The sequence below is a fragment of the Camelus bactrianus genome, chromosome 6 (genome assembly GCF_048773025.1).
Source record: "Camelus bactrianus isolate YW-2024 breed Bactrian camel chromosome 6, ASM4877302v1, whole genome shotgun sequence".
NCBI classification, from domain to species: domain Eukaryota; kingdom Metazoa; phylum Chordata; class Mammalia; order Artiodactyla; family Camelidae; genus Camelus; species Camelus bactrianus.
Genome location: NC_133544.1, coordinates 81,477,421 through 81,501,445, shown reverse-complemented (window position 1 = coordinate 81,501,445; position 24,025 = coordinate 81,477,421). Strand labels below are relative to the sequence as shown.

General features: G+C 39.8%; 1 protein-coding gene across 2 annotated transcripts in view; it reads left to right on the top strand.

Moving 5' to 3' along the window:
• Positions 1-9,330: 9,330 nt before the first annotated feature.
• The window catches only part of ATOSA (atos homolog A), a 101,005-nt gene continuing 86,310 nt past the window's right edge, over positions 9,331-24,025 (top strand). For both annotated transcript variants that reach the window (XM_074366152.1, XM_074366151.1), the window contains exon 1: positions 9,331-9,525. The gene's annotated coding sequence lies outside the window, so the exon portion shown is untranslated. The remainder of the gene's footprint in view (positions 9,526-24,025) is intronic.

The following is a 24,025-nucleotide window of genomic DNA, read 5'->3' as shown; positions in this document are numbered from 1 at the left end:
CTTCACCTTCCAGAAATCTGGTTTGGAGCTTGTGCAGATCTCCTCTGTTTCCTCTCCCTCAAGGGTCAACCTCTGAGCCAGAGCAGTAACCCATAGACATCCTTCCTCCCTTAAGCCCTGGGAGAGAGAGAGCCAGCTCGTGCCTCCCCAGGTCCTCTGTCAGACAGCCAAAGCCGCCAGCACAGTTGCCAGCCTTCCCAGCTCATTCTCTTGCCCGAATCTTCACTGTCAATCACTGAGTCAGGGGTTTCCTCTTCCCCCCTGAACCCGGTCCAGGTCAGATACTACTATTGGAGGGAGAGGGGGAGGCAAGGAATTTCAGATCAGATGAGGGCAGGATGCATGTTTCCAAATTAAACTTAATAATGTAGGGGCTATGGAGATGACACATTAAATAGAGATATTTCATTCCTTCTCAACTTTCTACCAACACTGAAGGCCTTTTAGATTAGTAATGGTAGCTACCATCTCAGAGAGCTCCTCCTCAGTCTTTGTGTGCCCCATGATCTTCAACACCCCAAATATACTCAAATGGAATCACAGGGCTATGGTGCCTGCCAGTAAACTCCAATGTCCACACTCGGCCATGTGCCGGAATATAAACGGGTGACCCCCCACATCATGAATGCAGCATTTTCTAAGCCAAAATTGTATACTCAGTATGATTCTGGGTGTTGAGGAAATATCATGATGTGTGAGATTTTCTCTGCCCTGAAGAAAACTATAGTCTTCTTAGAGAGCCAAGACTAGCAACAGGAAACAATTTGAAAACAGCGAAAGAGAACATAGAATCAGAAATCATAACTTAAACCAGACACCAAGATGGCAGGTACCACGAAGCATCCTGGGGTATGCGGCCTTGGGGAGAGGCATTTACTCTTTTTGGACCACAGTTGCCTTCTTGATTTTTGTTTTGTTTCATTTTCAGGGAGGGTTAATATTAATCCCTTACTATCTTTTGAATGGTCCTGGGAGGCACGAATGTAACACAGTGTGTGTCAGCACTTGGAATAGTCTTAGTCCAATGTGGGGCTTTATTATTGTTGCTGTGATCATTACCAGGGTGATTATGAACACAGTACTTGGAGTTCACAGAAAGGCAGGGTCCTGGCACTCAGGGAAGCCTGCTCAGAAAAGGAAGTATCCGGGAAGCTGCGCCAGCCTAGAAGGACGTGCAGGATTCAGAAGGGGCACGGACACCTGGGGTGTTGGAAAGACCAGCCAGAGCAGAGGCAAGGGGAGAGTGTGAAGGATATGGGGCATCAACAGGGTGCCTGCTTGGCTGAGAGGTTGCCGGGAGGAGAAACAGAACAATATTTGGATGGATAGGGAGACTGACTCAGGGCAGATCTTCCCGTCACGGTAGAGCCTGAGTCCTGCAACTAGAAAGGGAAAAGTTGGCATTTCCTTTGTTCAAGACTAGGGATTTGCTTAGAAAAAGCAAAGTACACTTACCAGTTCAGATGTCCAGAGAATTAAGATGTTTCACTCCACTAACCTTCCGAAGAGCTTTCCCCTTCTTCCAAGTGAGTGCATCCTTTTCCTGCCTCTTTGGTTGTATCCAGCCCAGGGCTTAGCAGATAATAAGGACCCCAAAACTACTGGCTGAATTGAATCCATGCTGCCTGTATTATCTTCCATCGTCACTGCTACTGTTGCTCCCCAGTTCCTTTAAGTTACCAGTGACCTCCTCCTAGGCCCACCGGTGGTCATTTCTTTGTCTTCATCCTTTTTGACCTCGGCTGAGTCTGTGCCTGGTCCTTACTCATTGCACGGGTTCACAGAAGGCTGTGTTGTCTGCTCCGCACTGGGAACAATTCCACCCCCAATTTCCAGGCAGATAGCTTCATAGTTCTGCCTGAAATTTAAACCACTGAGATATCTATACCTGTAAAGCAGTGTTTTCCTTTAAAATACAAACACATCCAAGGTGGCTAAGTAAGGCTAAGATTCACACTTCATTGTTAATTATTTTAATTAATTTATTTTTCTCCTGCCACTTACCTATGAGCTGCACTTGAAGGAATGAATGAATGCTTGTTTTGACAAGTTTGGAAGGAAGGAAAGGTCATCTGGAAGATGGAGAAATCATACAGAGCAGACTGAGGATACCAAAGATGAACCAAATTTTCAAACTTTTTCAAAACTCAACCTTGACCATATATCCAGGTTCCCCCACCAGCCCCCGACCCTTACTCCAGATGAGCCCCCATCCACACTTCTCCTGCTGACAGCCTCAGAAGGGAAAGGCAGCTTCCAATACAAAGAAATATAAACAACTTTTTTCCCTCAAACAAGTCCTGTAGGGTTCTCGGGAGGGAATCCTTGGCTCCTTTTCAAGACTGAGCTCAGAGTTTCAGTTGCAAATGCTCAAACTGAAAATTGCATTCCCCTCCCCCACCCACCACACTCACCCAGAAGCAACAGGGAGTGATTGTCACCCAGCTCTGTCCTGATTAAAACGTGGGCTCATTTAAAAATATAACTTTCAGGACCCAATGTTCTGGGGAACGTTCTTCTGAGAGGATAAGACTGAGTCACATGACAACTGAGGGAACACTTCTCTACTTCTCCCCCTGTTCCATCGTTGAGCCCTAAAACAGTACCTTCTGCCCACACTGTGTCCTCTCAGGGAAGCGGGAAAGCTGCTCCCAGCTCTGCCCTTTGGGGAGGAGTGACAGATACGATGGGGGTCACGAGGGTAGAGGTCACAATGCTCGCTCACTTACTCCCTGATGGAGACCTGCCTGCACATCCACCCCTCTGACTTTATTCCCACGAGGCAAGCAGAGCTGGGTGGGGGCTGGGGGCCTGCCTTCTGGAGGCCGAAGTCTCCCCGGGCCTCTTCTCTGAGTCTGATAGGGAGTGAGGGCAGAAGCTCCCTTTCCTGCAGAGGCAGGTCCCTGTGCTCCACACAGCAGCGCTCCCCACACAGAGCGAGAGCTGACCGCCCTCCCTAGGCCACAGGTGTTCTCTGGTCCAGCTTCACCACTGGTACAGGTGTGGTTTCATTCCCACTGGACACGTGTGCCTATTTCTGAACCGATTCAGAACCTGAGAGAGGAAGCATGTGATTGATCGGCATCCCTATGATGTCAAGGACCACTTAAGGAGAAGGGCTCAGCAAAGAATCCTACTCCCTTGCTTCCCAGTGCCCTCTGAAGAACAAGCATCTATTCTGATCTATTTTTTAGAGCCCTTGGCCCCACCCTCACCTCCACCCCACCCTTCACCTCTCCCCTTCCCCATTTAGATCTGGGGCTTGTCAGATGTATCCCGTGGCTGGAGAACATGTAAATCCGGAGACGAGGACATAGTCACTCACAAGTTTTGTCCTGTTTCACTCCCTTTCTGTGTCCTCCAGGCTCTGATTTGGGGCATGCCATGGATCGCCAGGATATTTGGAATGCTCTAAGACCCTCAATCCAAGATACACTTCTGTCTATGTGGTTTCCCTGCATAGTGATCAGTATTAAGAAAAAGAGTGGACCATTTAAAAAATCTTCACTAGCCTTTAGGAAAAACCACTGGGACTACTTTTATTACTCATCATTGGGACCTTTCATAACACTAAATATTTTTATCTTTCAAGCAAATATTTGATGTAAGATTACTTTTAAAGACACTTTTTTTTGTTTCTCATATTACAAGTGGGTTTAGAACAATGACTCTAGAATCCAATTACACTGTCAGACTAATCGGGCGCAAACCATTATTGCAATGTCTCATAAAAAGCAATGAAATTAAAAAATAACATTGTTTTTGTGACTGGAATGCTGGCTGGCTCGCTGCCATGGCCATATTCCAATTAGGACAATTATACTCCATCTACATATTTCCCACCTATAGTTCAGCTGGCCTGACCTGTGACAGGAAAATTCATGTCTCAGGTTTGAGGTCTCAGGCTTGGTAAAATACCACCCTGTTGTACTCTTAGCAGTATGAAGTTTAAAAATTAGAAATACAGCAATTTCAATTGCCCTGTTTTGTAACTGATCAAATTCTAAACCATAAAGTCTGTAGAATGCAGTTCATTTGCTATGTTACTTGAAATAACATATTTAAATAGAAATCACACATTTTCCTAAAGCATGTTGCTCTAAGACATTGCTGTTAATAAATATTTTTAAGCAAATTATTCTTAAATCTGATGCTTGGCGCAAATGCTAAAATTTCTGCACTATTCTAAATACATATGAATGGGTGAAGATTCTGGTGAAAATATTTGAGAAGGGGTGTTGCTCAGTCACAAAAAATCATGCATGCTAACAAAAATCTGAGATTTCCTAGGACAGAGGGTTCCCCCAGCCCAACCAATAACCCAGGATTGAAAATTTGTCATCTTCTGCTGCCTCCTTTCTTTTTTGTTCCTCCACATCTTGGTCGTTTTTAAGTACTTGGAAATCTTCCCCGTGTGACCTTCCCAATTACTGTCTCCATTTCATTCCTTTGGTCACAGCCTTCTCTTCACTGTAACTTTTGCAAGAATCTTCCAACTGCAGTGCTGTTCTTAGACCTAGGCAAGAGGGGCCCTCGCCCTGGCCCTCCAGCTGTGCCCTTCTCCACAAGGAGAGGATGCTGCAGAGCTGCGGGATACGCCACTCGGAGTCCAAGCCCCCACTTCTAGGCCACAAATGGAATGCTATTGTTCAGATCCTGGAATTTCTTGTCCAAATAGTCCTAAGCCCGCTTCCAGAGCGTGGGTAGGCTTTTTCCTGGCGGCCATCCTGGCGTCGTGAATGTTGCAACCAGTATGTACAGGCCTGGATCTAAAGGGTGGCCTAGGGGTGGCTGTCTGAAGAGGGTGTGGCTCTGCAGTTGGTATGTGGGAGAGGCCATCACAGAGCTTGATGGTATCAGGGGAAGAAGAAGGGGCTGGGAGCCAGGGTCAGCTCTCTCTCTGATGCCACATTTTGTTATGAGCTTCTGAGGATTTAAAATTCAAACCTGGCTCTTTGGATTGTTATGATGGTGTACTTGTTAAGGTTGGAGGATAAAACATAATTTATTTAACCATTGGTCAGTTTAATCTGCAACTTTTAAGTGTTCCGACATCCAGTGTGTGGGCTTCTGCTTGTACTCTTGCCCCAGCTCTGCCAGCATGAGCAACAGGCCTGCCTCGCTGGTCCCCCGACACCCAGAATTTTTCAAGACAAACATTAGATCCTCCAAGTCCTAAGCACAATGGGGAGGCGTCAGTGGTATGTTAGGTTTTATGTCCAAGAATCTTTGGAAATGTACTTTGAGATTTTGCCCTCAGTTATTCATTTTGTGTCACTTACAAAGGAGTAAAAAGAAAGCAACGAGTTTAAATGACAGACTGCGCTGGTGAGTCCGTCAGCATCTCAAACCGATCCAATCACTACAGAGCCCAGAAAGCTATATAGGAAGAGAGGGCAAGTAAACCAGTCATCTACCTGTATCTGCATAAGCCTCCGTACAGTACCTTACCTCATCTGACCCCCACAAGGCAGTGAGGGTACTGTGTCAGTCCCATCTGCAGATGAGAAAACAGCCTTGGAGAAGGTGAGTGAGATAGTAAGTCGCCTGAAGTCGTACAGCTAATAAATGGCAGAGTCTCCTAAGGCCTGATTCCAAACGCTTGCTTCTAGGGGGTACAGGATCCGACTTACTCTAAGACATACAGATGCACTTTTTATATTTGGCAAAGCTACCCTAGGAAGGTACATTTGGCTTCCAGTTCTGGTTTGGCACCGACAAATGTTTCTTGGGGAAGTCATCCAACACAAGTAGGCCTCAGTTTCCATCTCTGAGATAAAGGACTTGAAGCAGATAGTCACTAAGGTTTCTTCCAGCTCTGTGGTTCTTTTACAGTCTATATCTCAGATTGATTTTCACGTCTCTGAAAGTGGCCCTGAAACCCAGGCAACGCAGTTGTATTATATTAATGAGTCTTTATCAAATGGCCCCAGGGGTCCTCCAACCCCCCAGGTTAATCAGATCAACTGGCACCTGTTTAATCAGAAGTTAAAAAAGAACCGCTGGGGACAAAATGACAAACCAACAGTACTTTTTTTCTTGCTGTTTCCAAACACTTTTAGGGACAAGACCACAGGGCAGTGTTTTGGCAGTGTTCTAGTAACAAGGGGTATTAATTGAATCCCTGTGTTAAACAATGTCAAATAGGTTTCTTTTGTAGAGTTCCTTTAATACTTACATAGATTATTAATTTTTAATATCCGAGAGGAAGATTTCTCATCTCCAGGAACCAGTGCTCAGAACATAGTTTTTGAAAACCCCTTTCTAAAGCATTTGGGATCTACTGATTTTTTCCAGCACCTCAGAATTTACCCCCAAAATGAAGTGTAGGACTTGGTGATGGCTGTATATACTAAGTGTGACATAAGATAATGGGACTATTTTTGTGTTTTCTAACAAACCTAAATGCAAGGCTTTACCTGTCCACACAGCTGTTCTTCAGGTACTTCCCTAGGAGATGATGTACTTAATGCAACATCCACTCAAACCCGCCATGGTGACTGGTGGAATGATGCTGGTTGTTTTAAAAGTTCCAGAAGTGGGCTTCTGAAAATGAAGTCTGAGCAGGATGTGAGCCACAGAAGGAAATTATCTATTTATTATTATTTGATGGGCCTACCCTTCATTTTTTTGAATCCAAAATCAGCTTCACTAATTGACATTTTCATCAAACTTAACTTCTAATGACCTTTACCTACTTTTGAAGTCAAATCAATCACTGTGGCAGACTGTACTTTCCAAAGATGCCTGCCATAATCCCATCCCACGTGCTTTTCTCGTCTTGAGACCTTGAGTCAGATCATAAAAATATTGTACACTTTTGCCTTGCTTTCTTGAAACAAACAAGCCCAAGTACAGAGACCACAGGTGGGTGTGCCTAGCGATGACCCACACCAATTAGACATATGAGTGATGACGTCTTTATCTGATCCCATCCTTCAGCCGGTGGATCACCTGGGCCTTCTTCCCAGCTGAGGACCTAGAATCACAGAGCAAAGACAAGCTGTCCCCTCTCTGCCCTGTCAGAATCCCTAACCCCCAGAATCCATGAACATAATAAAATTTGTGTCTGCAGATGCAAGCAACCACAGGTCAAAAATATTCAGGAAAAAAAAAATTCTAGGAAGTTCCAAAAAGCAAAACTTGAATGAGCCTCATGCTCACGACTATTTACATAACATTTACATTGTATTGGGTATTATACGTAATATAGAGATGATCTAAAATACACAGAGAGGATGTGTAGGTTATATAGAAATACTATACCATTTTATATAAGGGAGTTGAACATCCATGAATTTTAGTATCCTGGGGGGTCCTGGAATCAACCCCCTTGGATAATGGGAAGCAACTGTAGTTCAGGTCCCTGAGTTTCATGGTGGTTTGTTAGGTAGAGCAGTAGCTAAACAACTCCCAAAGGAGAAGATGTGTTCCTGCTAAGGAAATACAAAGGAATGTGCGATTTATAATCCTAGCATCTTGGACCCCTTTGTATTGAAGGTTTTTAGATCGGTCCTCAAATCATCAGCATTTTAGCATTTTAATTTTCCCCAATCATAGTTTATTTAACAGAAAATTTCCAGGGACTTCAGATACTAAAACGCTTAGCATGTCCAATTCAACATCTAGAAACAGGGCTCACAAAATCAAAAGCCTCCAGGGGCCTGACAAGTAAAAGAAATGAGTCAAGTAGAGCCTTGGGAGCCTGGGAGAAACTAGAGATTTGCAACAAAATTATTGGTTGTGACTTCTCCTGGAGAAAGTGACCTGTTCCCAACTTCCCTTCTAGAACTTTAAAGGAAGCTCTGTTGAACTATTGCAATGCCTGCCTTATGCCAGATCTCTTTTACAATCTCCAGAGGACACAGTGTCTTGCCCTGAGTCATCCCCAGAATCTGAATTCTTTGGATGTTGAAATATGGATTCAAAGGTTATTTCAAATTAAACTCACTGAGACTGATAAATAGGTTGGTGCCACAGGGCAGTCTTGACGAGAAGCCTCAGCAGAAAATTAGTCTGAAAACTAGAATTGGGTCATTTGCTATCACATTTCCAGGAATAAAATCCTTTTATGAATTCATAAATGTGGCTTGGGTTCTTGAGAATTCCAGGCTCTGTGACTGACAACTCATCTCCACTATCAACACTTCTGGATGTACATTTATAGCAATGTCTGCACAAACAAGCAATTTCTTCTTTGTTTATTGTTTTAAGATATATTTTCAATTAATTGATTATTATGTTTATGGTTGTCTTTCCTTCTGGAGCTGACACCTCCTTGGGGGAGACTTTTCCTGTCTTGTTTGCTGTTATATCTCCTGTACTCAGATAGTGCCTGGCACATACCATGTACACACTAATTCTTAGTCAATTAATGAACAATGTCCCATTCATTTAGTCAACAAACATACAGTAAGTACCTACTATGTCAGGAATTGATCTTGGAAGTGGGGATAATATTATGAGCAACACAGGCCCAACTCTGCCCTCATGACACTTAAAATCTAGTGAGGGGAGGGGGCTGGAGAAATACCCAAGTAAATAAATAAACTCAATAATTTCAGTTAGTGCTTATAGCTGTGAAGAAAACAAAATAGTGTCCTGTGATTGAGGGGAAAATCCAGGGAAACCCTTAGAAAGACTGTTACTAATGAATGAGGGGGAGCCAGATGTTTATGTAAAGGGGAGAACAGTAGCAGTGGGATGAATGTTCCAGTAGCAGAAATAGCCAGTGCAAAGGTCCTGAGGCAGAACTTGTTTGGCTTATTTAATGGATATGGTACGTTGAGAACACAGTGCAGCTAGAGCTTGATGGAAGAGGGAGGGTCACCTGGTAGGGGATAAAGCTGAGATGTTGGCAGGGGCAGAGCAGGGAGGACATTGTAGGCCATGACAGAGACTGAGTCCAGGGGGTGCAGAGCAGCAAGCTATTAGAAGAGTCAAAGGAGCTGGTTGGCCCAGGCCTGTCCCTCATGGACCTAAAACAACATACAGATACAAATACAACAGAAACAGAAACTTCACTGTTTACAGCCACAGCCTCCCAGGTGCTCATTCTTACACCAGACCTCTGAACTTTAGGACACCTGACCTTGCTGCTGCCTTTCTTTGGGACCAGCTGTCAGCAATATGACTCACTAGCTCTAGGAATTTGGAGTCCTGAGTTCCTGTGGGGCAGCTGTCAATGACATCATTGTCATTATCATTATTGCAGTAAAACATCCCAAGCTGCTTTGCTGTAGGTTGGACGAATCAGACTGCAACATCAGAGACCAGGCCTTAACAACAAAAGTATTTGGGATTAGCAGGCTGTGACAGTCCAAGGGCCAGCTCCTCCCGCAAGCCAGAGCTCTCAGCCTCTCTAATGAACTTCCCTTGGGTCTCGCCCTCCCACAGACTCTCCCTTCTGCCTATTCACAGCTGGAGCGGGGACCTAGGCGGCTGCTACTGTCTCCAGACTCCCAGATCCTCATCTTAACCTCTGTGGCAGGGGACACTCTGGCCTCTGTGAACAAGACCTAGTAGGTATGTGTCTGGAGAAAGTGGGGAGTAGGAAGAGGGGATGGGTGTAAAAAGATAAGAGATGGACTGTTGTGGTGGGGGTGACAGGGTTGAAGAGACTCAGCCAGATGAAGGGATTTGTCATCGGATGAGGTAAGAGTCACCTGGAATATTCAAGGGCGATAAAGTGGAAATTGGGTGCAATCTTTGGAGGTGTGAAAGGGACCTGTATACACTTTGTTAAAAGGTCAATGTGAAAAAGAATCTGTAACTTGTCGTTTTATAACCAGTAAATTGGTCCTTTAAGAGAGACGGCAGAATTCGAGCTTGGGGGCAAAGTTCCACAAATACGTGAAACATTTTATGTGAACTTCTCATTCAGCGGTAACCACTCTACTAGTTAATTAAGTCCAGTGATTTTGCAATGATAGATGACCAGCAAGAGCCATGCAGGTTAATAAATACTGGGAAAGGGGCTCCAGGCCAGTGACCACGCCAAATGTGAATTTCAAAATAATTGTGGGATTTGAGAGCTCAGGGAGAATTTAAACATCCTCTTATCTAGAGGGGCAAAACTGACCCACTTGCCTGGATGAGTTCTGTGTGTGAGGGGCTCAGGCAGGGCATGCTATCTTCATTGGCCCGGTCCTCACCTCACATCAGCCAGCTGCAGGAATTGTGGTACCTGGTTGCGTCCTGGCCAGTTTGAGGTTGTGACCACTGGTCAGCAAAGAAACCTCATTTTACCATGGGGGAAGGGAGAAGTCTCCCACAATATATTAACGAAACAATTAGCTATCCATTAACAATGGATAATGCTGGGGTGAGTGACCTAAGGGTTAAGGTAGGAGACTTGAAGAGAATTTGTTCAAACCAGTTGGAACAGAAAAAAAATTATACACTTTTAAATTGGTGCTATACTATTTCTTTCCAAAAGCAGTTTAAAAGAAACTCTCTCTTCAGTCCCAATCATTTTACGAGGTAGATTTACAAGTGTATCTGTTCCCACTTCACAAATTAAAAAACGGAAGCAAAGAAAAATGCCTTAACACCCGTGTCTCGATTCAAAAAATCCTCCAAAACCGGAGATGTGTGTAAAGCCAGTCTGAGAAGAAAGCTGTATAAATCACACAAGCAGGAAAGTTAGTGTCCTTGCAGTTTGGTAGCAATAACCCCATCAAGTGTTTTGGTTTCTGGGAATCCTAGGATTAACTTTCAGGGAACTATAAAGGTAGTAAAGACCTTTCCTTTCTTCTTTCTTCCCTCTCTTCACATCCCAGGAATTTCTTTCTTTCTTTTTCCTTTTCTCAATGCTTCTCTTTTCCAAAACAAGAAAATCTATTCCTAGTTTTTTCTTAGTTCTCTACAGCTGTGGGTTGTACTGATCCATTAGCTGATTATACTGTGGCATAAATGCATGTCCATGTTTGTGTTGCTCTGGCCAACTATTTGCATTTGAAGACTATTGCAAAGAGAAGATCGGCTTTCTGGTTAAAGGATTAAGACTCAGGTGAGGTTTATTTTGGGTGAGGCAGGAGAACCAAGAAGCAGCCTTTACTCTCAAGTCTATCTGAAAATGTACTTGACTCATCTTTTGGAACCTGAAAGTCCCCTCCCCACCTTCCCTCCCTTTTCTGTTGAGAAGAGGTGGGTTGGGGCACGTGAGTGAGAGAAGAAGGTTCTGGAAGGGGTAAGCTGTTGGGTTGGAGTGTCATAGTCCCCCGAGCCACTGAACAGGACCCGGCTTCACTGATAGGGATTAGCCTCCCCTTTAATTTATTTATTTTTCCAAATGTTTTATTATTTAAAAAAATTTTTTTGGAGAGGAGGTAATTAGGTTTTACTCATTTATTTTTGGAGGAGGTACTGGGGATTAAACCCAGGACCTTGTATACGCTAAGCTTGTGCTCTGCCACTTGAGCTGTACCCTCCCCCTCCTTCCTTTCATTCTGTTCATTTCTCATTTTCTCCTCTTTACCCCTGTCCTAAATTAATAGTCACCAGAATTTCCCCAGGGTAACTGCACTCCTTTCTTGAAGTCCCAGAAAACATCCCTAAGCCTCCCACATTTCCACCCTCTGCTGACAAGGTTTCTGTGACATAGAGATGGTGTCCATATAGGATTGGGCTTTTCCTCGCTCTCCAAAGCGAAACTGCTCTCAGGGGCTCCCATGTGAAAGGCAAATGGATTTAACAATTTCAAACACGCTTTTATTAAACTTTTATGTACTGAAACACTGTAAGAATAGTACAGAGAACTTCTGTGTACCCTGTACCCAGATTCATCAATTTTCCAACATTTGCCACATTTCTTTTTATCATTCTCCCCTTCTCTTCTCTCCCTCCCTCACATGGCCCTGCCACTATTTTACTACTTTTTTTTTAACCATTTGAGAGCAGATGGCAAGTATCATGCTTCTTCAATGTGTATTTCCTAAGAACAAGGGTTTTCTTTTCTTTTTTATTTTTAAAATTTTGTTTTTTATTCAAGTGTAGTTAATTTACAATGTTAATTTCAGGTATATAGCAAAGTGATTCCGTTATACATATACATACATAAATATTTTTTCAAATTCTTTTACATTATGTTATTATAAGAAATTGAATATAATTCTCTGTGCTGTAACCATAGGAACAAGGATATTCTTTTACATAACCACAATATAATGAACAAATTCCAGAAATTTAATATTGATAAAATAATTATATCTAATCTACAGTCTATATTCCAACTTTGTCACTTGTCCAAACAAGATTTCCCCCATCATGTAAGATCATACCATGTTTCTAGTCTCCTTTAATCTGAAAAAATTCCTCAGTCTGTCTTTGTCTTTCATGATATCGGCCTTTTTGAAGAATGCAGGCCAATTATTTTCCATGTTCTTCATCTGGTTTATGTAGTGTTTCCTCACCAGAATTAGATTCAAACTATGCAACCCCAGCTAGATCATTACTTGGTGATTCTGTGTTCTCCACAGACTGTCACATCTGGGGATACATGATACCTGCCAGCGTCTACTGGGTGGTGTTAATTTCAACCACCAGTCATTGTTTATTTCTTCACTATATATTTATTATTTTACCCTTGCAACCAATTGTACCCTTGCAACCAGTCAACAATCTTTGGAGACAATGAGACCATGCAAATACCCTGCTCCTCATCAAACTTTCTTCTCTAGATTTAGCATCCATTCTTTTCCATGGTAGTTGCAAAATGGTAATTTCCCAATTATACCACCACTGCCTTTACATTTATCAAATGACATTTGTTGTAAGAGTTTTTCCTTCTACACCATTTTTTGTTTGCTTACAGCTTTAGTGATATAATTCACATACCATAAAATTCACCCTTGTGAAGTATACAGTTTAGTGATTTTTCTTCTTTTTAAAATTTATGGTAAATAGACATAATACAAAATTTGCCATCTTAACCATTTTTAAGTGCATAGTTCAATGATATTTAACACATTCACACTGTTGTGCAGCCATCACCATCATCTATCCCCATAACTCTTTCATCTATAAAACTGAAACCCTGTGCCCATAAAACAATAACACCCTTGTCCCCTCCCCTGAACCCCTGGCAACCACCACTATACTCTCTGTCTTTACGATTTCGTCTACTGAAAGTACTCTCAGTGGAATCATATGATATTTATCTTTCTGTGACTGGCTTATTTAACTTAGCATAATATTCTCAAAGTTCATCCACGTTATCTCATATTGCAGAAATTCTTTCCTTTTTAAGGCTGAATAATATTCCTGTGTGTGTGTGTGTGTGTGTGTATAAACACACACATACATACTACATTTTGCTTACCTATTCACTCACTGATGGACATTTGGGTTGCTTCCACATTGTAGCTATTGTCAATAATACTGCTATTAATATGAGTGAAAAAATACATTTTCCAGATCCTGTTTTCAGTTCGTTTGAGTATATACTCAGAAGTAGAATTGCTGAATCATATGGTAATTCTGTTTTTAATTGTTTGGAGAACTACCATACTGTTTTTCACAGTGGCTATGCCATTTTACATTCCTGCCAATAGTGCACAAGTTTCCAATTTCTCTACATCCTCACCAACACTTGTTGTTTTTCTTTTTCTTGATAGCAGCCCTCCTAATGGGTGTGAGGTGGTATCTCATTGTAGTTTTGATTTGCATTTCCCTAATGATTAGTGATGTTGAACATCTTTTTATGTGCTTATTGACCATTTGCGTATCTTCTTTGGAGAAATGCCCTTTTAGGTCTTTGCTCTTTTTTGAACTGGGCTATTGGTTTTATTCTTCTTGAGTTTGGGAGCTTCCTGTATATTTCGGATATTAATCCTTATTGGATATATGATTTATAAATATTCCTTCCCACTCTGTGGGTTTCCTTTTTACTCTGTTAGTAGTGTCTTTTGATACATAGAAATTTTTAAAAATTTTCATTAAGTCCAATCTGTCTACTTGTTCTTTTGTTACCTTTGCCTTTGGTGTCAAAATCTTGAAAGTTCTGAATTTGGCTGGTGGGTAAATGAATGTACATTGTGCCATTCTCTCTATGTGTATGGGATTTTTTTTTCTGTTTCACCTTCCTGGGCTCCCTGATCCTGCCCTGCTACTCTGGGTCACCACTAGCAGGGGACAAGTTCTGTCTCCCCACTGATGGTGAACCGCATGAAAGAAAAGCTTGAGCTGTGTGTATTACCACCTTATCCTCAGCATCATCCAGCACAATGTGACAAATAAACAAACCAGTGAATGGATACATTCATTGTGTAGAGAAGTCATCATATCAATTAAAAAGAAAATACTAAATATTGTGTATCAGGTTTCTACTTTGGACTAGACTTATGCTAACTGCCTTTTATTTACATATTTATTTATTTTATTTTTTATTCTTTATTGAAGTGTAATCAATTTACAATGTTAGTTTTAGGTATACAGCTAAGAAATTCAGTATACATATACATACATATATATTTTCTAACTGCCTTTTATTAATACTTGTGATTAGTAGTAACAACAGCAAATAAAAATTGCATCATGACAAGACATTGAAATTACTTACTTTTCTCTAAATCATCTACCCCTTCAGTCATACTCTCTCCACCCATACTCCACCTCCAGTCATTCCTTTGATCTCTCTTCCATTTCTAGTTCTTCATCCATTACTTTGTTCTCTCCTCCTTAAGAAGTAGGGGATATAAACAACACAATAAACCACCTGATCTAATGGATTTACACAGAATGCCCTACCCAACAACAGCAGAACACACATTCTTCTCAAGTTCACACGAGACATTTTCCAGGATAGACCACATGTTAAGCCACACCTCAAGTCTCAATAGATTCAAAATTTTAGATGTCATACAAACTGTCTTCTTTGACCACAGATGAGATAAAGTTAGAAATAAATAACAAAACGAAAACTCTTAGTCTATTCATGTGATAGTGGACATTGGGTTTTCCAGTTTGGAATTACTACAATTAAAGTTGCTATGAATATCTGGGTACAAAGCTTTGTATAGGCATATGTTTTTGTTTCCCTTCAGTGTTTACCCAAGGAGGGGAAAAATGGTTTCTTATGAGTATCTTTTAAATGCTGCTTTTTCTATCTTTTGTGATTATCCATTCATTTTGCTAACTTTTCTATAATATTTTTGGTCTTCTTTATTTTTTTAAATTCTTTGTCTTTTGGGACTATTAGACCTGTCTTTTATATATGTTATAAATATTCTCTCTCAACTTGTAATTTGTATATTAATTTTTCTTAAGGTGTTTTTATGCAAAATTTTAAAAAATTAGGTAGTCAAATATATCTGTCTTTTCTTTAATTGCATCTGGATTTTGAATCATAGAAGTCCTTTCCCTATACCCATATTACAGATAAATTCATCCTTGTTTTCTTCTAATATTACTACGGTTTCATTGCTATATTTAGATTCCTGATCCATTTAAAGTTTATTCTTGTATGTAGTGTGAAGAAAGGATCAAATCATCTTTTTCTAAGTGATTATCCAGTTGTTTTGGAATATCAAAAGTCCATTTTTTTTTTGGCCCCACTGATCTGAAAAATCACCTTTATCATATACTATATTTCCATATATACTTGGGACTACTCTAGATCTTTCCATTCTATTCCTTTGGTCACTCTAATTTATGTGTCAGTACATAAAAAGAATAGGGGCTTTTTTGTTAAGTTTTAATTACCTGGTGGGACTAGTCCCTTCATTTTCCTCCCCCAACTAAGTCCCCCTTTTCAGATTTTCAGGTTGTGTGTTTATTTTTCTACATGAACTTTAATATCAACTTGTCTAGCTCTAGGGGAAAAAAGTTCATTAGTAATTTTATTGAGATCATGTTAAATGTATAAGTTAACTTAGGAAAAACATATTTTCATGACAATTAGATGTTCTAACCATGAGCAAAGGACATCTTTCCTTTTGTTAAAGCTTTCTTTTGTTAAACAAGATGTGTTTAGGTAAGTATATTAAAAACTGAACCAGAGATTACTTCCATGAGAGAGATTAAAAAATAAGAAGTCAATCTTGTTTTCTTTCCAATAAAGGAAAAGCAATTTTAAAACAATAGTAATACACTGCTTGATTCACTTTAATTGTGTTCAGGAATTGTAAGCATCTTGATCTGCAGCATTCAAGTTTTCTAGATGTCACTTCCTTGGGTCTGCTCTGGGTAAATATGAAGGGCAGTTCCTTCTACATATAAATAATAAGCTTAATCACACTAAGGCTTTTTTTTTTTTTTTTAAAGGCAGCTTGGATCCCTTTAAGAATCTGAAAGCTGTGAAATCCCTTTCTCCCAAATATATCAGCTCACAGCATTTTTCATATGGGAGGAGAGGACAGACTCTGTGAAGCTGACTCTTAGATGCTGGTTGCGAACCCCTGCACTATGAATTATATGTTATAGGTTTACATACCTAGAGCTGCGTGGGCAATATCCAGACTTGGGCATGTTACCCACTGAAATCAAATGTATTAATTATACTTTCCAATTTTTCCTGAGGGATTTGTAATTTAACATAATTTGGTTCTGAGCAGATTTTAATTGGCCTGTAAGGCCCTACCAATTTCATGCTAAGAATCCAAACTTTAGATTCTAAAGGATTTATACATTGAGAATAAAGTACTTGATACCACACCCACTAATATTCTGAGCATTACGGAAGAGGGGGCTATGTCTGGGGAGCCCCGTGTCTAGTTTTAATTTCTTCAGGCTTGGAAATCTCACTTTAGAGCTGACAATTCTAGCAGACCAAGGCAAGGAGGCAAACAGAACTGCTACTGCCACGAGTATCCTTCAGTTTCTCACAGAAACTGAGTCCAAATGTTACAATAGGGGCAAGAGTAAGATACCCCTAGGATCCTGGGCCATGGCGATCCTCTGAAGGCTACCCTGGGGACATTTCCACTTGATGTCACATTCTAAGGACTTGCACAGAATACCTGCTGGGGAGATGAGGCTGGAGAGGGAGATAAGCAAGGACAGATTGTAAAAGGCCTTGTTTACCACCAGACAATTTCGATTTTATTCTGAGACACAGGGAATTACTTAAGTAGAATGACATGATTGGACCTACTTTTGGGGTAAATCACTCTGGCTGTTGGAGAGTGGAACTGGAGCTGGAGAGGGCATCTGAGGCAAGACTAATTCGGATACTGTATTTGAGCAACATCAAGGACCTTAAAAGGCAGCAGAAGGCCTGAGCTAGGACTGAAGGTATTTGGGGATTGCATTAGGAGGACCCATCCAGGATGGCTGGGTACATTTACAAGGATGTGGGAGTATTGGGCCTTGGAGATCACACCCTGTGAGTTCCATTCTCCCTAGCCAAATGAGCTCCCTCAAGGACATTTTTCTATCTCACGCCTGATTGCAAAAGGAATAAAATGTTCTTCAGTCCCAAGTGCTATCGGTGTGAAGACACAGACAAGAAAGAAGAGAGAAAATGGGAAGCAGAGGTGACAGAGGTGTTAGCTAATGGTAAGGTGGTAATCATATTGCCATATAAAACATAGCAAATCAACTCATTGTGCACCTTAAACTTATACAACGTTATATGTCAATTATATCTCAATAAAAACTTCAGTGAAACAAAACACACACACACACACACAAAAGAAAGAAACAAAACACGTCTGATGATTAGGAGGCCGACATTGTCACTATGTTCAGTGATTTCTGAGCCATTGGTTTAACCCACATTCTCATTGGTCCAAGGCTGGGACATGTTTGTGCTAACAGTGTATTTGTGTAATGTGCTTTTGCTTTCAAAATACTTCTATTTTCATTCTCCTTTTTACTCATCCAAGAATAACTTTCTTATTTTTTCCACTGGGTCAACTGGTGGTTTGTTTTGGACAATATTAAAACCATTTTCCAAATGGTTTCACCATGGTTTGAGTTTCCCAAAACACTACCACTTCTGCAGGTTTGACCAACTTTATTTTACTTAGTGAGTGATAATACATATATAGCAAAATGCATAGAGTGCTCTAATCTTAAGCATATAGTTTGAATTTTTACATATGTATACCTCTGAATAATCACCATTGAGATAAAACTATAGACTATTTCTTGCGCCCTATGGGACTCTTCTGTGCATTTTTCCTTCTTTTCCCTGAAGGATTAATCACTATTTTGACTTCTAAAAACATCTTTTAGTTTTGCTTGTTCTTAAAGTGTATGTAAATGGAATCATGCTAGAACTATTTTGTGTCTGGCTTCTTTCATGCAACATAATATCTGTGAGATTTCTCCATCTTGTATTGGAGCCATTTTTAAAAAATTGATGGGTAGTGTTCCATTATGTAAATTATCACAACTTTCCTGTTTGTGTGTTGCATGTTTGCTTTGTTTCATCTTTTGGGTATTATGAATAGAGCTGCTATGAACATAATGTACAAATGAGAGGGCATATGCATTCATTTCTTTTGGTGGTAAAAATGGAATTTCTGTAGCATAAAGCAAATGCATATTTAACTCCAGTAGAAATTAACAGATGGTTTTCCAAAGAGGTTATATCATTTTGCACCCCCCACCAGCAATATATGAGTTTCACATCCTTGAAAATACCTGATATTTGGGGGTAGGGTATAGCTCAAGTGGTAGAGCGCATGCTTAGCATGCACAAGGCCCTGGGTTCAATCCCTAGTACCTCCTCTAAAGATAAATAAGCCCAATTACCTCTCCCCTGCCAAAATAATAATAATACTAATAAAAATAATAAATAAATAAAATACTTTAAAAAAAAATTGTCAATCCTCTAAATCTTAGCCTTTCTGGGGAGAGAATAGTGGTCTCTCATTTTGGGTTTTAATTTGCATGTCCCTGATGAGTCATATAAATCCCTATCGAGCTTTACTTCTTCTGTTTATTGCCTGGTTGGATATCCTTGTTTTCCAAGTTCCTGTTCAAGTCTTTTGCCCAATTTTTTTATTGAATTGCTTGTCTTTTTCTTTTTGCTTGATAGGAGTCTTTTTTTTTTAAAGGGTCCTTTGTCAGATGTATGTATTGCAAATATCTTCTACTCTGTGACTTGCAAGGAAATTTATTTATAAGAAAATGGAATTATGATAAAATTAGAACAACACTTTAAATCTTTTCGATCTTTTCTGGCCTTGAACCCTGTTGGAAGTCTGCCTATGAAGCCTATAAATTCCTAAGAATAATAATTTTAAATGTGTAAATTAAAATATGTAAGAATTAAAAGTTATCCAATCATGCTGAAATACAAAATTTTTCTTAATTATGATATTTGCTCCATAATTGGCATTAAGAAAGTGGTAGATCTAATAATTATCACAATTTCAAAGTAATCATAACTGTAAATGATGTCTTGAGAGATAGGTTTCAATGTTAATGTGATATGAAAATATCTGTAACTTCTGTTGATGACAGTCATGGGTTCTACAAATACTATGGTTTGTTGCTTATGTTCATAATTGAAAGAAATATTAAATTTCAGTTAGATGTTAGTTAAAATTAAAATGTACTTTTCTTACCCAGGCCACAGACCCAGTGCATCCTGTTTGTGCACCCCAGATGAAGATCCCTATGATCAGAAGGATACCAAGCTGATAGGATAGACTAGCAGAAGGGATGAGTTGGAGGCAGGGAGGCCATTTCAGTGGTCCAGACAAGCTTGAATGGAGGCTGTGGCAGTGGGGTCAAGGGCCGTGGCTGATATTCGGAAATAGAATTGAGACGGGTGTGTTGGGAGTAGGTGGGGAAAGGGCTGGGGAAGCAGGAGAGAGGCTGGACTAGGAGTTGGCTGAGGTTCCGAGCTTGGGTAAGAGGCTTGTTGGCAGTCCAGACCACACTCGTGCTTACCTGGATTCCTGGAATAGCCTTCTAACTGGCCAGCAGTGTCTGTCCTTACCCCACTATGGTCTAATTTCAACAGAGCAATCAGAGTGGACTTTTAAAACATAATTACAATTACATAATGCCTCTCCTCAAAGCCCTGCAGTGGCCAAAGTCCTTACAATAGTCCTTAGGGCGCCAGATGATCTGGGCCTCCAGCCTCTCTCTGACCTCATCTCCTACTGTCTCCTCCACCCCTCCCCCTCCCCCATTCACTATGTTTCAGCCACAGATGCTCTTCTCAAACACATAAGAGAATGTTCCTGCCTCGGGCCTTTGCATTGACTTTTCCTCAGTCTGAAACAGTCTACTTCTAGGAAGCCACATGCTAGTTCCTTTAAGCCCTTCAAGTCTTTGCTCAAAACTCTTCAGGTCTTATCTCCTTTAACCTCCTTCAAATCACACCACTGAGTCCTACCCTGACTACTCTATTTGAAATAGCATCTCCTCACGTCCCACTTACTCTGATCTATATTTCTTTCCTGCCTTTTCCATACTGTATCAATTGTTCAATTTCTTGTCTGTCTCCTCTCACTAGAACGTAAGCTCCATGAGGACAGGGGTCTTTGTTTTGGTCACTGTGGTTCCAAACATTCAAAGCAGTGGTTGGCACATAGCACGTGCTCAGTAGATATTGCATGAGTGAAGAGGGGGCGGTAATGCCGCTCCGCAAGAGGAAAGGGAGGAAAGGGTAGTAGGGGGAAGTAACATGGAAAAAATAGCCAGAAAAGATGTGATAGCAAAACAAGTAAAGAACCGTAGGAAGAGCTATCAGAGAACATACAGTAATATTAAATTTAAAAGTGGAAAAGTATGATAGGGAAATTGGCAGGACAAAATATTTTTTAAATTAGATTTTAAAAACCTGTAAAGTGTTTTTCTAATTTTGGCAATGGTGCTGTTGTGAAACAGTGGGGTTTTGTGTGTTACAAATGTTTGGTTTTAGCATTGTTTGTATTTTGTATTTCCTAGCTGACCTAACACAAAGGCACCAGATCCAATTTCTACTAATTCTTGAGTCTCAGAGGAGAAATGGTAATTATCTGCTTTAATTCTAAGCAATCTCGTATTAAAATTGTACTCAGGTGGAGGTTTAAGTGTGAAATGCAAAGAGACTGACTTGAAAAGCTGCAAAATTCTAGGGTATATTTTTGAAGAAAATGTATCCAAGTGTAAAGGAGTCACATCATATAGTGCACTTAGTTTAGAGAACTCACCTAGAGTCTCTGAACAAAAGAAAGGAGAGCCGGGTGTGAGAGGGAAGACGATGATTTCAATAGTGCAGGTGCTCCTATCTGCCGTTCCCCTCAACTAATATCTTTTTCTATGTGAGCATGAGAAGCAAGGCTTAAACAGGCGATTCCATTAGTTGGTATTAGTTTTCACGTGCTCTTAATGTAAGCATTTCACTGTGTTAAGTGTAATTCTAGTGTTTCATGTAAACTTTTGTAATCAACTTGTCAGTTTCCATTTAATGATCTTTTGGAGATTTTGACTGAGGTTACATTTAATGTATAGATTGGGAAATCTTGTGTGTGTGTGTGTGTGTGTGTGTATTTGTTTCAGTTTTTATTTTATAAGTAATTTGTAGCAATTACAGAAAAATCAGAAAATGCATACCATAAACATATGGAAGACAAAAATCACCCGTATAGATTGAGAAATCTTACCTTTAAACATTGAGTCTTCCTATCCAGGAACATGATCTATCTTTCCAGCTATTTAAATCTTCTTTTATGTCACCATTTTTCATTAGATTTACTTCCAAGTGATGTAATGGTTTTGTTGCTACTATGAATGGCTCCCTTTACCCTAACAGTTTCTAGCAGGTTATTGTTGAAGTGTTAGAAGCTATTCGTTTTTCAAATGTGGATCACATAATTGACCATGGTACTAATTATTACTTCTACTAGTTTAGCCATAGCCTCTGAAATAAATTTGTCTCTAGTGTGTTAACTAAAGCCTCAGATACAGTAGTGAATAGTAAAGGCAGAAGTATTTATCCGTATCTTGTTCTTGACTTTCAAGGGAATGCTTGCTTTGAATGTTTCACTATTAGGATGATGCTTGCTGTAAGATTGTTGGTAAATTCTCTATAAGGAAGTTTTCCTTCCTTCTTAGCTCTCTAGGGTATTGGGCTTTATTTTTTTGGCATTTATTTTATTGAAGTATTGTCACTTTACAATGTTGTGTCAATTTCTGGTGTACAGCATAATGTTTCAGTGATACATATACACACATATATTTTTCATATTCTTTTTCATTATAGGTTACTACAAGATATTGAATATAGTTCCTTGTGCTATACTGTAGAAACTTGTTTATCTATGTTATATGTAGTACTTAGTATTGGCAAATCTCAAACTCCCAATTTATCCTTTCCCACCCCCTCTCCTCCAAGTTACCATAAGTTTGTTCTCTATGTCTGTGAGTCTGTTTCTGTTTTGTAAATAAGTTGTTTTGTGTCTTTTTTTTTTTTAGATTCTACATAAAAGTGGTATCATATGGTATTTTTCTTTCTCTTTCTGGCTTACTTCACTTAGAATGACCATCTCCAGGTCCATCCATGTTTCTGCAAATGGCATTATTTTATTATTTTTTATAGCTGAGTAGTATTCCATTACACACACACACACACACACACACACACACACACACACACACACACACACACACATCATATCTTCTTTATCCATTCATCTATTGAAGGACACAATGTTGTTTCCATGTCCTGGCTATTGTAAGTAATGCTGCTGTGAATATTGGGGTGCATGTATCTTTTCAAATTATACTTTTCTCCAGATATATGCCCAGGAATGGGCTTGTTGGATCATATAGTAAGTTTATTTTTAGTTTTTTAGGGAACCTCCATACTGTCCTCCGTAGTGGCTGCTTAAAAGTGTTTAAGTGCTCTAAGGTGTTTAATAGGTATTAAATTTTATCAAGTGCATTTTTCAGAATAAGATGATCATTTGGTTCTTATTTCTTTTAATCATTTAGTAGGGTGATTTGTATTAATAGATTTCCAAGATAATGAAGCAGTTCTGTATTTCTAGAATAAACTCTCTTAGTCTTGATGTGATATTCCTTTAATATACTGCTATATTCTGTACTAATACTGTATTGGGGATTTTTGCTTCTTTGTTCATAAATGACATTTGTTTCTTGTGGGCCTTTTTTGGTGGGGGGAGTAGCATTTTCCATTTTGGTTTGTTGTCAGGATTATGTTGGTCTTAGAATAAAATAGGGAGCTTTTTATCGTTTTCTTTGCTCTGGACAGTTTATATAATGAAAGAATTATCTGTTCATCAATGGTTTGATAGAATTCTCTCAAACTCTTCTGGGCCTGTTATCTTTTTTCAGAAGTAAATCTTTGTATATCTTTTCTATTTCTTAGATGATGACTAGTGTAGTCATGTTCTCTGCCTATTTTTTTTTCTGCCTATTCTTGATTCCATATTATGGATTATATTTTCCATAAGATTATCTACTTCAAATTAATTCCATAATTAATTATATAAAATTATGTCAGTAACATTTTGTGGTAATTAAAGTTGTCTTCTGTAGTTGCAGTTCTGTCATCTCTTTCATTTCTAGTATTGTCTGTGTTCTCTGCTTAGAGAAGCTGCAGGTGCTTAAATTGCAGCCTATTGAATTGAAGACAAGAGAAAATTTCCATAGCGGTACTATAGCAACCAGACCAAGTCTCACACAGCAATTAGAAGTTCAGGCGTGTAGGGATTTGAGTATCTTGAAAGGTAAACATGAAAGAGTTCAAATGGTAAAATATAACTAAGAGCATTTGTCCCTTGATGCTCTAAAATAATAGAGAGTCTGAGAAACTCTGAAGAGCTTAACAGTGTTCCCCCAACTCTCTGCTCTCACTGGATCATCTTATCTCCACTGAGAAAGACATTCACTCTTAATTTTAGTCAGTCTAAGAAACATAGCATTAAAATTTTTTGCCTGCCTATTGAGCTACCAGCAGGATGCATCAATGTCAATTCCTTGACATTTCAATTTCACCAAGCACCAGATTCTATCTTCTCCATTTCTCTTCAATCTAGTTTAATGAATCACCTATATCTTTGTTTTCAGCCTTGTTATCTTGGGCAATCCATGCCATTAATTTTCAGTTTATCTTTTA